A 13,138-nucleotide genomic window follows, 5' to 3' on the forward strand; every position below is an offset into this window, starting at 1 on the left:
CAAATTTCCTGCACTGGGTGTGAAGTAATACGCCGTCCGATTAAAAAATGACCAGGAGTCAGCGGAAGCATATCCTCTGGGTCTGTAGACAAAGGGGTAAAGGGCCGCGAATTCAAAATACCCTCAATTTGAACAAGTAAGGAGTTAAGCTCCTCGTACGTTAGGTTACAATTTCCCAACACTCTGACTAAATGGTGTTTAGTAGACTTAACACCTGCCTCCCAAAGGCCACCGAAATATGGAGCGTATGCAGGTATAAAATGAAATTTGATTCCGTCACGCTGCTAAAGAGTTACAGCTACGTTTTAAAAAATTAGAAAGATGGATAAGCGCCTACAAATGACGTAACGTTATCAGAGTAGATATTTATTGGCTTTCCTCCTCTAGACATGAACCTGCGCAAGGCTTGTAAATAATTATTACTTGTTAAATCGCTTACCAATTCCAAATGAATAGTCTTAGTAGTAAAGCATATAAATATGACTATATATACCTTCACCAACCTACATCCACGACCCTGACGACTAGCCGAAGAAATAGGCCCCGCATAATCGACCCCAACGTTTTGAAAGGCGAAGTCAGCCGGCGAAAGTCTACTGACAAGCAATTTCCCATTTGTGAAATAATCACTTGTTGTTTGAAACGCCAACATCGAACACACTGACGATAGCAGGCTTTGACCAGACTACGCCCTTCCAGTGGCCAATAAGTTTGTCTAATTGTATTTAATAATAATTGAGGCCCAGTGTGCATAAGCTTAATATGTTCATGTTTAAATAAAAGTTTAACAAAATGATGAGTGGACTGTAATAGTATAGATGTTTCTTTTCGAACGAGAATTCAGAGTTATTGAGTCTCCCTCCTGCACGCATTATTTTATTATTATCAAGAAAAACATTTAATTTTAATAATTGATTTTTCGGAGATAAACACTTGTCATTTAATAATAAGTTGTACTCGGGAAAGGATTCCCTTTGTGATTGATAATTCTATATTATCTATACTTATACGTCTAGCGGGAACGCTGTCCGTTATAGTAGGCAAAACATGACATATTAAATCATTAGTATATGTTTCACATAAGGATTCTATACGAACTCGACACATTTTATTAATCAGTGAATTTTTATTATTAATACCTTGAACATATTTGTGTATTTTCAAATACGGTAGATTTAACTTTTTGAATAAATTCTCGGTTATTAAACAAGATGAGCTACCGGAATCAAGAAGGGCGCGTGCGATGTATTCCTTATTATACGCATCATAACATCTAATTAAGGCAGTCGACAAAAGGACGTCACCTGAGGTGCGTGTATGCGTGTGCGTCGCGATATTAGCTGAGAGTGCGACGTGATTGCTATCGCTGCTGTCAACTGAGACGGAGGACAACGCGACCTTGGCCTTGTCGGCCGGGCAATCAGCTGTTTTACTTGAAACAGGATTTTTACAATAATCAGAGTTGTGAATAAGCGTGTGATGTTTGCGCTTACAAACCTTACATCCTGATTTTTTGCAAGAATTAGGATAGTGACCGGACCTAAAGCAATTGTAACATATTTTGTAGTTTTTCAATAACGATATTCTATCGCTGACGCTAAGTTCTAAAAACTGAGGACACGAATTTAAGTAATGATCGCCGCTGCAATTTGGACAACCGTGTGAAGATGACGAATTGAACTTCTCTGTTGACATCATAGCCCTTATTTTAATATTTGGCTTTACGTTAGTAACAGAGGGACGTGATGATTCTACGCTTTCAAGAAGATCAGCACGGTTGCGCAAGAAACCCATAAATTGTTCAAATGAAATTAATTTATTTTTATCTAAGGACCCTTTAAACTGTTCTAACTCTTTAAATGTTTTAAAATCTAATTTTTTGCTTATTATGTATATTAAAAGTGTATCCCAACTATTAACAGGCTCGCCTAGTGAACTTAGTGCCCTAATATTTTTGTTTACATTGTCAATAGTGCGTTTTAATGCTACGGAAGATTCTTTAGTGATTGGTTCGATATCAAATAATGCTGTTACGTGATTGTTTATTAATAATCGTTTATTATCAAAGCGCTCGCAAAGAAGTTCCCACGCCAATGTGTAATTGTGGGCAGAGAACTCAATCGACTTAATTACAATAGCAGCTGACCCTTCCAAAGATGACCGAAGATAGTGAAATTTATTAATTTCGTCCATGTCGTCATTATCATGAATGAGACTGGTAAAGGTATCGCGAAATTCAAGCCAGTTAACATAAGATCCAGAAAATTTTGGTAATGATATCGTGGGTAATTTGACTAACTGATGCCTACATTTTGATTGATTGGATTTTAAATCGACTGTTTCTAATTTTGAAAAGTTATTTATCATTATTTTAGCTTGAGCTATTAAACTATAATACTGCGATTCTATAGTAGACCTCTCAATAAATTCGGCTTCAATATTGTCACACAAGCATTCCAATTGCTGTTGAATGTTATTAAATTCGTCATATGTATTTTCTAATTTTTCAACACGCAACTGTAACTCCATTACCTGACAAGGGCTTAAGTTAGAATCCTTTAGTAGACCTAAATAGGTTCCAAATGAAGTAAATCTACCCTTATAACTACCTCGCTTCTTTTTAAGTTCTTTTATATCGTTCATTTTGAAAGGCAGGTGAAGTCAACCTGAAATTTTATAACAATACAAATCACTATACAATGTAACAACTTTTTAAAATTATTTTAATTTATGAAGATGGACACTAAATGAATATAACACAAACAGCCTGATACTTTTAATAATAAATCAATATACAATGTGACAAAATATTTTTAAATTATTAAAAATTATGAAAATGAACACTGATTAATATAATACAACGTTAAAATTTTAAAATTTAAGCACTGCAAGTAGATGTTATATAATTTTATTGTTATATGTAGGTAGGTAAATATTACAGTAACTAATTTGATTATTTACAAAAAGCTTGTTAAAAGTTTAAATTAAGCCTTAAAATGAAAAGTATATTGTATAAAAATAAAATAATTAACTAATGTAATACTGAGATTACTGTACTGTATTAATTAAGTACTGTTAACTATGATATACAATATTTATCTAAATAGCTTAATTATAATTGTAAATAATGTATACTTAAACCTACTTATTAATTGTAAATAGCTAATAATGAAAATATACAATAAAAATTAAAAAATTAGTTACTGACCTTATATCGCCTTTTATTTCTTATATCTAAAATAGGTATTACCTTAAAATAAAGTGTTGGGTGATGTAAATTAAATAATTAGCACTGTATTAATTTTAAACACTAATGTCCAGGCCACTTATTCCCTTCACAGAGGTTTGCAGTTTCTTTGTTCTCGGAAACGTTGCTTAATTGATTAAAATAATTCCAGGTAATAATGTTTCTGAATTCCCAATTTTTCCATAATAAAATCCAGGCCTTAATAATGCGGCTCGTTATGGACCACTATGTACGTGCAGGGGGTTTTAAAATAATTCAGGAATCCAAGGAAATTTAAAATAAAAGACTGAGATCTTACTATGAGCAGTGCTAGCAGTATATTAAATAAATAATTTTTGTTCACCGTCACTTCCGATCGGCTGACGCCTTACAAAATAAAAAAGCAATTGCGTCTTGAAGCGAAGGTGAGCCTGATGCTTCAACATTGTATTTGTACCATTACTTTTTGTAAAGAACTTATTACTATTAATTTATTATTTGTACACTGTTATTATATGAAGAAAAAAAAGGTTATTATGAATATTGTAATTAAATGGCAAAAAGGTTATTAATATATTTGTAATTAAATTGTAATTAATAATTTTCATGCTAGAGGTTGTCTGGAAGAGATCGCTCTTTTAGCGATAAGACCGCCTTTTGTACATGTCTATATTTTCTTTTTCGGTGTAAATTTTTTTCTCTGATAGTGTACAATAAAGATCATTTGTATTGTATTGTAAATAAAACGAAGAAACTAAACGAACAGCCGCTCTGGTGTAGTTGGGAGTGTAGTCGCCTAGAACACTGACGGTTTGCGGGTCGATTCTCGTTCGGGACGGATATTTGTATCACCTACGGGGAACGAGCAGTGAACCTTTATTTCTTCAACGCATTCTGTAACAACGCGTAATCTAACGACGCATATTTGAATGTTGTGGTTATTATGTTAAAAATAACCATGCTAAGCTAGCTTCACACTATAAATAAAAGACATTCTGTAGCATTTTAGTATCAGCATTGCACCCGTACGAAGCCGGGGCGGGTCGCTAGTTTATTATGAAAATTTGGGGTTGTATGTAATTTTTGATGCTAAATCGTAATGAAATAAAAATAAAATACATGATCAAAATATATAAAAAAAAATTTAGCGGTGGACTACCCTTAACATTTAGTGGGATGAATAATAGATATTGTTCGATTCTCAGACCTGCCCAATGTGCACACAATTTCGTGAGAATCGGTCAAGCCGTTTCTGAGGAGTTTAACTACAAACACCGCGACACGAGAATTTTATATATTAGATTTGAGTCAAGATAGTCGAGAGTGCAGGCCGAACGACGGACATCAGAGCTCAAGCTCAGAGAGCCCTGATGAACAAGTGCGAGGAGAGTCTGGGGTGAGCGGCACGGGGTGCTGACCGTCCACCTGACGCTCCGCCCATGGGCTGCCGTCGGGTGTGGCGGAGAGCGGGACCCCCCCGGTGACCGAGGCGGAGTTCTGCGCAGCCGTCAGTGGGTTGGTCAGTAGCAGCAGCAGAAGAAGAAGAAGAAGAAGAAGAAGAAGAAGAAGAGGAAGAGGAAGAGGAGGAAGAGGAAGAGGAGGAAGAGGAATAGGAGGAAGAGGAAGAGGAGGAAGAGGAAGAGGAGGAAGAGGAAGAGGAGGAAGAGGAAGAGGAAGAGGAGGAAGAGGAAGAGGAAGAAGAGGAAGAGGAAGAAGAGGAAGAGGAAGAGAAGAAGAAGAAGAAGAAGAGTTATTTTCACGGCCCCAGGTAGTATGTAGGTAGTGGCGGATGGTGTAAAAAAATGATTCAGGGGATACTTTCCACATAACAGAATAGATGGCTTTCTTCGGTCTAATATATTTTTACCAATCTTATTTAATTTTCGGTTCCAATGGTTTTATATGTATTTAATTTTTTCCAAGGCTATTGATTACATATAAGGTATTTTTTTAAAAGTTTCAAAAATAAAATTAGATAAGTCGTTAATATATTTTATATATATATATATATATATATATATATATATATATATATATATATATATATATATATATATATATATACAGCTAATCATATAACTTTAAATCGATGACGTAGCTAGGATTTCATTTTAGAGTTCCATCTTATTAAGGTTCTTCTTGTTAAGGCTATGCTATTCATTATAGTTCTATGCTAAAAATTCGGAATTTTTCGCTTTCGCTTGATTTGAAGAGGTCTTTTGCTATTCAGTTCATATTTTATTTAAGATAAATCACAGTAAAAAAAAAAAAAAAAAAACTAGAAAAAAATCTGTCTTTGCTCGTTTAAAAACTTATAGTCTTATAGAGATGCGTATAGTTGCCCCAAGAGTTGTTCTAGGGGCAAATATCCGCAAAAGTCAATTGGGCAACTATCCTTTTTGATACGGATACTTGCTCTTTCTATTTGCGAAATAAATAAAAATTATTTAAAAATAATCAGTAATAAAAATATTCAATAGAGTTTACTTACTAATATAATTTGAACGCTCGTCAAAGTTACACAGCGGAAGATTTTTGCTAACACGGATGAAAACTGAGCACATGACGCACTTCCGATTATGATGAAAAGCTAACATAATCAACAATCCTAACATAGAGCATTCGAAACTGAGGCGTGTATCTCATCGAGGCAACTATTCGGCTTTTACCCTAGTAATATTTTTAAAGGAACAGTTTATTTTATTCTTTTTAACGGATTTAAAATAAAACTTGTTTTTAAAAAATTAGCCGCAATCTGCCGGCGTTTAGGCCCGTATATGGTATACGCACAAGCATATGCACCTCTACACCAGAACGGTTGTTGAAGACACGTGTTAAGTATCAGAAACTTCCGCTTTGATATTGAACACGGACTCTCTGCGAACTTCACTGCTGGGTTTTAAGATGTTTTCCATATGAGTTGTTAGTAATTTTAAGTTTATGGTATTGCAAGAACTATGATCACGGAACCACTTTGCTCCCACATTTATGTATAAGTTTTAGTGTGTGTGGAGTTGATATACAGAGTAAGTACAAAGATTTCATTATGTTTGTTAAATATGTACACATAATTGTCTAACATAGGAAAAGATTCTACTATTTCTAACATTACTTCAAGAGGGTTAGTCGTACCCTCACACTCCATCAATTAGTCAAGCTGTTGACATTGACGGATGCTTTCTAATATTCCAAACACATTTTGCTTGCACTTTAAAATTTCCTTTTTCTTTTATTTAAATAAATAAAAAGGATTTCCCGTTATACGACCGCACCGAATTGGATTTTTTTGTTTCTTAATTATATTCTTTATTGCACTTAAGAAAAAATTCTTATTGTCAGGACAAAATTTGTACTAAAAAAATATATATATGAATGATAAACAAAATACAGGACAAAGTTCGCCAGATCAGCTAGTTTATTTTTACTAGTACATAACTAAATTCATTTTTGGATTCAACTGAACCATGGCCATTGGTCTAATAATCACGTCACATTTTCTATCAATGCCACCTATCGTATAAAACGACCCTTCCATTTCATTTACATTTTTTCATACGCTTCGCTTCACTCCGCTTTATTTCACTCACTGACTAGACTATTTGGCTGAACTATTTATTGGAAATAAAGTGAATATTTTATTTATTTATTTCTTTATTTTATACTTTATTATACACCACAGATATATTACAAACAAAGCATAATTAGCCATATCTTCCAGACAACCCAGACATAAAAAGGAAACTTATTATCTAAATTGGGTAGGTGGTGTAGATGTATAATAAATTTACATACAAATGTCTACATATTAATACTTATAATAAAATAAAGAATTTATTGTTATTATTAGTATTATTATAAAAAATAATTTAATTTAATTTAATTTACTCTTTATTTTACACATAAAAAAGTTTACAATTTACAAAACGATTCACAAAAAGAAATGTACAACGGGCGGTCTTATCGCTAAACAGCGATCTCTTCCAGACAACCAGCTTGGAGGAGATAATGCGAAAAAAGTGGAAAGGGTGTACAGAATTAAAATTAATAGAACAGGAAGAAAACCAAATACACATACATACATGCATACATATACATACATACACATATTAAAAATATATTAACTATGCAAAAAAAAATACAGAACACATTACATAATAATATGTACATACACTACGCATATAAATACATGTCAACATAAACAATAAATATTATACATACCTAAGTATTATTAAGCAACAGTCGTAGAAGAAATAAGAATATATAAATACATACAAATATCAGTGACTAATGATGAACTGGACGACAGTATTTCAAAGTCTTGAGTAGTGTTTTTTAACCATCTTTTTAAAAGAATCCAGTGAGGTTGCACGTCTAATGTGTAAAGTATTCCATAACCGTGCAGCCTCAATGCTAAAAGACTTGCTGTAGAAGGCAATAGAGTGATTACAGATTTTCAAAGTTAGATTTTCACTAGAACGAAGAGATCTATTGTGTGAGACACAGAGAAATTCAAAGCGTTTTTTCAAATAAGAAGGAAGGAAGGGATTAAATAATACAGAATATTGGAGAGATAATATATGAGTATTCCTGCGCAAACGTATAGGAAGCCATTTGAGCTTCGCACGGAACTCAGAGACACGGTCATACTTGCGAAGACCAAATATGAACCGAATACAGAGGTTTTGGAGTCGCTCAAGTTTATTTAGTTGATCCTCCCTTAGGTCTAGATAGCAAGTGTCAGCGTAATCAAGGATAGGATGAAGAAGAGATTGGGCAACAGCAATCTTAGTAGGAGTAGGAAGAAAATTACGCAGCCTTCTTAATGAACCGACAGACGCAAACATTTTTTTGCTAACTTCACAAATCTGTGGATCCCACGACATAAATTTGTCAAACATTATACCCCGGTTTTTTACTTTTTCACTGAAAGGAATTACCACACCGGCACAAGTTATTTGTGTCAAATTCGACCAATCAATTCGTGAAATAAGCTGTTGGCTTCCGATAATTATAGCCTGCGATTTTGATGGGTTAACCTTCAGACCAAAGTCTTTGCTCCAGCTATTGATACGTTCGAGTTCCTGATTTAAAGCGTTAATCGTATTAGGTAGGTCTGTTAAGCTTGTGTGTAAGTAAATTTTGAGATCGTCAGCATATAGGTGGTAGGGAGAAAAAATATATTGAATAATAGTATTAATGAAGATTGAAAACAGGAGTGGAGACATCACGCCACCTTGCGGTACACCGGCATTGATCTTAGCCCAGTCAAAAAAAGTGTCGTTAAATAGCACACGTTGCCGGCTTACATTAACAAATAAAAAGAAGAATAAAAATATAATATATATTCTATCAAAAAATAATTAAGTTTGTGAGCAATGAACGTAAATTGAAGATAACAATTAAATGAAATGATAAAAACACAAACATACATATATTATAAACAAAATGACAAAAAAATGAAAAGAAATTGCACCATATTATGCTAAATCGTCTCCATCTTAAGATAATAATCCTTAACGTGTTTTTTTAAAAGTCAACAGTGGCGAGGCAAGGCAGACTATTCCATAATTTAATAGCCTGAACAGTAAAAGACTGACTAAAGTACTTGGACTTATGTGCGGGTAGCTCCAGCATAAGTCCTCGAGATGTTCTTAATTTTGAAGCTTCGCCGAGATATATAAATTCTTCTTTTAAATAAGAAGTTTCTTTAAAATAAGAAGAATACTTATAAGACGTTTTGGGATGAAGAAATCATAGTTAATTCACCAATTAAAAAAAAAACACCCAATAAGCATAACCATATAATGGAAATTACTTCAATAGCGGCATAATTATACCTTTGATATGAAAAAGTAGGATTATAGTAAAAGCATCGCTAATAAACACTGTTATTTCACTTTTCTTTTTAAAAACATGAACAACAATTAACTAATTGCTGTGTTATATTGTAATTATACTAGAATAACACTTTTAAATATACAATTTTTGCTTTTAAGATATAAAATTATAATAATTTAATACAGTTTTTTTTAATAGAACATTTATGTAATTCATTTCTTGACATTTTCACGCCTAAATTTTATGGGTTTAAATATATATTGACACAGTTATACCAAATAGTGATCGCCCAGCGGTGGATTAATCTCTGATCCTTTTCCTACATGGGTATATGCCATGCCCAGCGGTGGGATATTACAGGCTGAAGCGTAGCGCGCAATTAGTATATACAAATAGATGACTTAGGTATGGATAAAAATAGTTTATTTATTTTATTTATTTTCAGTCATGCAGACAATTTAATTGTTTTGTTTACGTAAAATATAAATATAGTAGCCCAGTTTTCTTATTTGAAATTTGTATACCGACTGTATGTACTCATAAACAGTTACGAGTATATGCTAATAAATGAGCAAGTGCAGAAACTAGTCTTGGCTTCATAACGATACCTGTATTAATACAAATGTGTAAGAAACTGTAGCTAATATCAAATAAGATGACATCGAAGAATAACATTTGATCTTTTGACATTGTAAGAATTTAGTGATAACACAAAAAACCCTGAAAAAAAAACACCTTTTTTTAATTAATTCGAATTACAAAAGGTTTTTCTTTTTTAATTAATTCGAAGTACAAATAATAGATAACTGCAGTTTACACTACTTTCACTATCTAAAGAGGTTTTTTTTTACGTTTATAATTACTCTAAATATGTGGGAATGCAACACAGTAATTTTGCTATCATACCGTCATTTCAACAACAACGAATCTCGTTTGAGTTAATTTCCCACTGGATTATTTCGCTTTGTCCCACAAAACACACCGCATTTTACAGTGGACTTTTTACTGTGGTTACCATTATTATAATATTTCTTTGTGAGGTACCTTGCAAAACTTTTAGTATATTTATAAATTAATTGTTTTACTACAACAAATATAATTAACTAGCTGACCCGTGCCCACTTCGTTGGGCGTTAATAATTATTTTTGATGCAAATATGTAGTAAAGTTTTCATCTCGTTCGCAGTCCTCCGACTTGATTTACATATACTATTATTTATCACTGAATTGTTTGTTCAATAACAATAAAATATAGCCTACATCACTCCTGAACAGTATAGATTTCTGTTAGTGAAAGAATTTTCATGATCGGATCAGTATTTGCGAAGATTATCCCCTACAAACAAAGTTAGAAATTTTACCTCTTTATAATATTAGTATAGATAAATTATATCATAATAATTAATTTGTGTATTTCATTCATTATTTCAAGAATTTTTAAAAATTTGATGACATAAATTTTACCAATATTATATATATTCTAGTTTAATATAAGATCAACGCTAATATTTAAACCAAACAACTGACGTATGTTATCAAGTTACTCATTTCTCAGTATGATATTATTACGTGGTAGGACTATGTATTTTAATCCAATATATGTTTACCTCGAGATAATCTAAGCATCCTGAGAAACCGATTTGAATTTGCCTTTGAATGACTATGGCTTCCACGTGTACAATATAAATTATTCGTTCGTATATGACGTACAAAACAAACATCTAGGGGTCTTGCTTTATCAAATGTTGCTAGTTTTGAAAGCGTAGAATGTCTTTAATTATGTTTTTAGATTTCTTTTATTTTCTTATAAACTACGCGATCAATATTCAAGTTTGTAAATAATGTGTAATCTACACTCATATCAAAAACAGGAATTATCTATAATGGTAAGAACTCAACAATCTGTTGGATTAATTTTGAAAATTCTTTTAACTAAAAGAACTTTACGCTATTATTGAGTGACATAGGCTACATTTTAACGAGAGATAACGGAACAATCAAAACCATTTAATCCACTCGCCGCGAGAGGAAGCTAGAGGGGTCATAATTTTAGTAGAAAAATATTTTTTTTTAAAGAAAAAATGTTAATTACACACGCGATAGGACAGTATTATAACGACAATATATTACGTTTAGATGTGCTGAATACTAATTTCATTATTTCATCTAAACCTACTTTGCACATTGCTGGTCACTCGAATTAATTAAGATACAGATATTTAGTACAGTAGGTGCAAAAATGTCTGTAATAAAATTAATGAAGTGTTCCTTATCATTACGAATTGATAGTATTCTAATCAATTACGAAATTTCGTTAAATGTTATATAAAAAAAAGTAGACTTACCTATTTTGAGATCCATTAAATGCACAAATAAAAGCTACATAGCTAACCTGAAGTCTAGACTAAGATAAGGCTTTAAGTTACAAGGATTTATGTCTAGACGAATACACGTATTTGTAAATCCGCCCTACATACCTCAGTCACGTGTGGAGCGAAGATCTGCTTCGTGTATTTTTTTCATCGAGTTCAGAAACAGTTATAATAGAAATAATAATAATAATAACGTATTGAATAAAAAATCTCCTAGAAATGGTTCCTTTTTGTTATCAAAATAACGAAAAAATATAAAATGTCAAACAACTACTAATACGAAAGTAATGCAAATGTGAGTACAATAAGGTAAAACGTAGTGTAATAATGTGCCTTCGTGTTTCCCCGTAGTATAAACTGATGACATTTCACCGCTACATAATTTCAGCTAATGAAAGAGGCATGGAATTTCAAAATTAGTGTGATACGCAATGAATCAACAGTTGAGGTGTGGCAATTATTTCTGTGAATTAATTTTCATTACAGTTATTTTTCCTTTTGTTTTGTTATTAGGCTTACTTATACCATTAACTTGAATTTGTAGATATATAATCATCATTAGTTTTTTTTATATTAAGTTGTATATTTCTAAACTTGTATGTAACAATGATATGTACGTAAAGTAAGAATATTTATATTCTGTTCGACGTATAAATATATATACCTATATGTACTTGTACATATTCATCTATTCACGATAATCTCTAATTGATTCATCTCTCATATCGCTTCCAGCTTATCTCCAGGCTATTGACATACCATTATATGTGAACATCCGTTGCCAAATAAGGATTAATCAAATTCCAAGGATCTGTAAACATATTTCGACTCCGCACAAAATGTTGTAAAGTAATAAACTCGAGTTTCGCGCACTCTGCTCTGTTTCTGTTTACCGAAGTGTATTGCCGAGCTAGATTATTTATTTATTAGTTTGTCGCACACAATTTTCATGCATTATTTATTTTATATAAATTTTATATACATTAAAGATTTTAACACAGTCATGATGATGTAAATTTTAAAACATAAAAAAGGTAAAAGAAGGTTGTACATCGTTTTATTATTTATCGAATTCTATATTAATCCTTTTCAGTGTTCTAGTTATTTACGACTTCTTTATAAAAGTACTCATTTCTGTGACCGCGAGAACAAAGGGAAATAACGAGAACCTATTTGGCGACCGGACATTAAAACTGTCTTCAGATAGAAACGCTTTTATCACTTTATTAACCGACTTCAAAAAAGGAGGAGGTTACTCGATTCGACCGTATTTGTTCGGGAATAACTTCGTTCTTTTTTTTTTTTTTTTTTGTTGGAAAGAAGATATCCAAAGTGTGGTACTATGATAAGGAAACCAGGATTTGATGATGGAATCTCAAAGAAATCGAGGGAAACCCTCGAAAATAGTAGTGACAACTAGTGCGTTTGTTAATTTTTTTCGTCTACTTACGTTAAATTACTTGTCGATGAAATTGAAGTCATTTTTTTTTCGTTTGCAAGCAAACACAATTATTTAATAAAATATATATACCGTACTATCCCTATACATAGCATTTATAATGTACCATGACTTTTTATAACTTATTGCTAATGTTTATCTGGTTAACATAGTCAGTCAATAATAAACAAACTAATTAACTCTATCCTGAAACTCCTCCATATAAGTTGCACAAAAAATATAATCAATAAATGATTTTTTTTA

The 13,138-nt window shown here is 32.2% G+C and overlaps 1 long non-coding RNA gene across 1 annotated transcript; it reads left to right on the plus strand.

The window, feature by feature from the left end:
- Window positions 1–372: 372 nt before the first annotated feature.
- On the plus strand, window positions 373–11,628 carry LOC123654004. The gene is made up of 3 exons (XR_006743173.1): window positions 373–455; window positions 11,479–11,485; window positions 11,612–11,628. It is a non-coding gene; the product is annotated as an uncharacterized LOC123654004 (long non-coding RNA).
- The last annotated feature ends 1,510 nt before the right edge of the window (window positions 11,629–13,138 follow it).

This window comes from Melitaea cinxia, chromosome 5, assembly GCF_905220565.1.
Source record: "Melitaea cinxia chromosome 5, ilMelCinx1.1, whole genome shotgun sequence".
Classification (NCBI taxonomy): Eukaryota; Metazoa; Arthropoda; class Insecta; order Lepidoptera; family Nymphalidae; genus Melitaea; species Melitaea cinxia.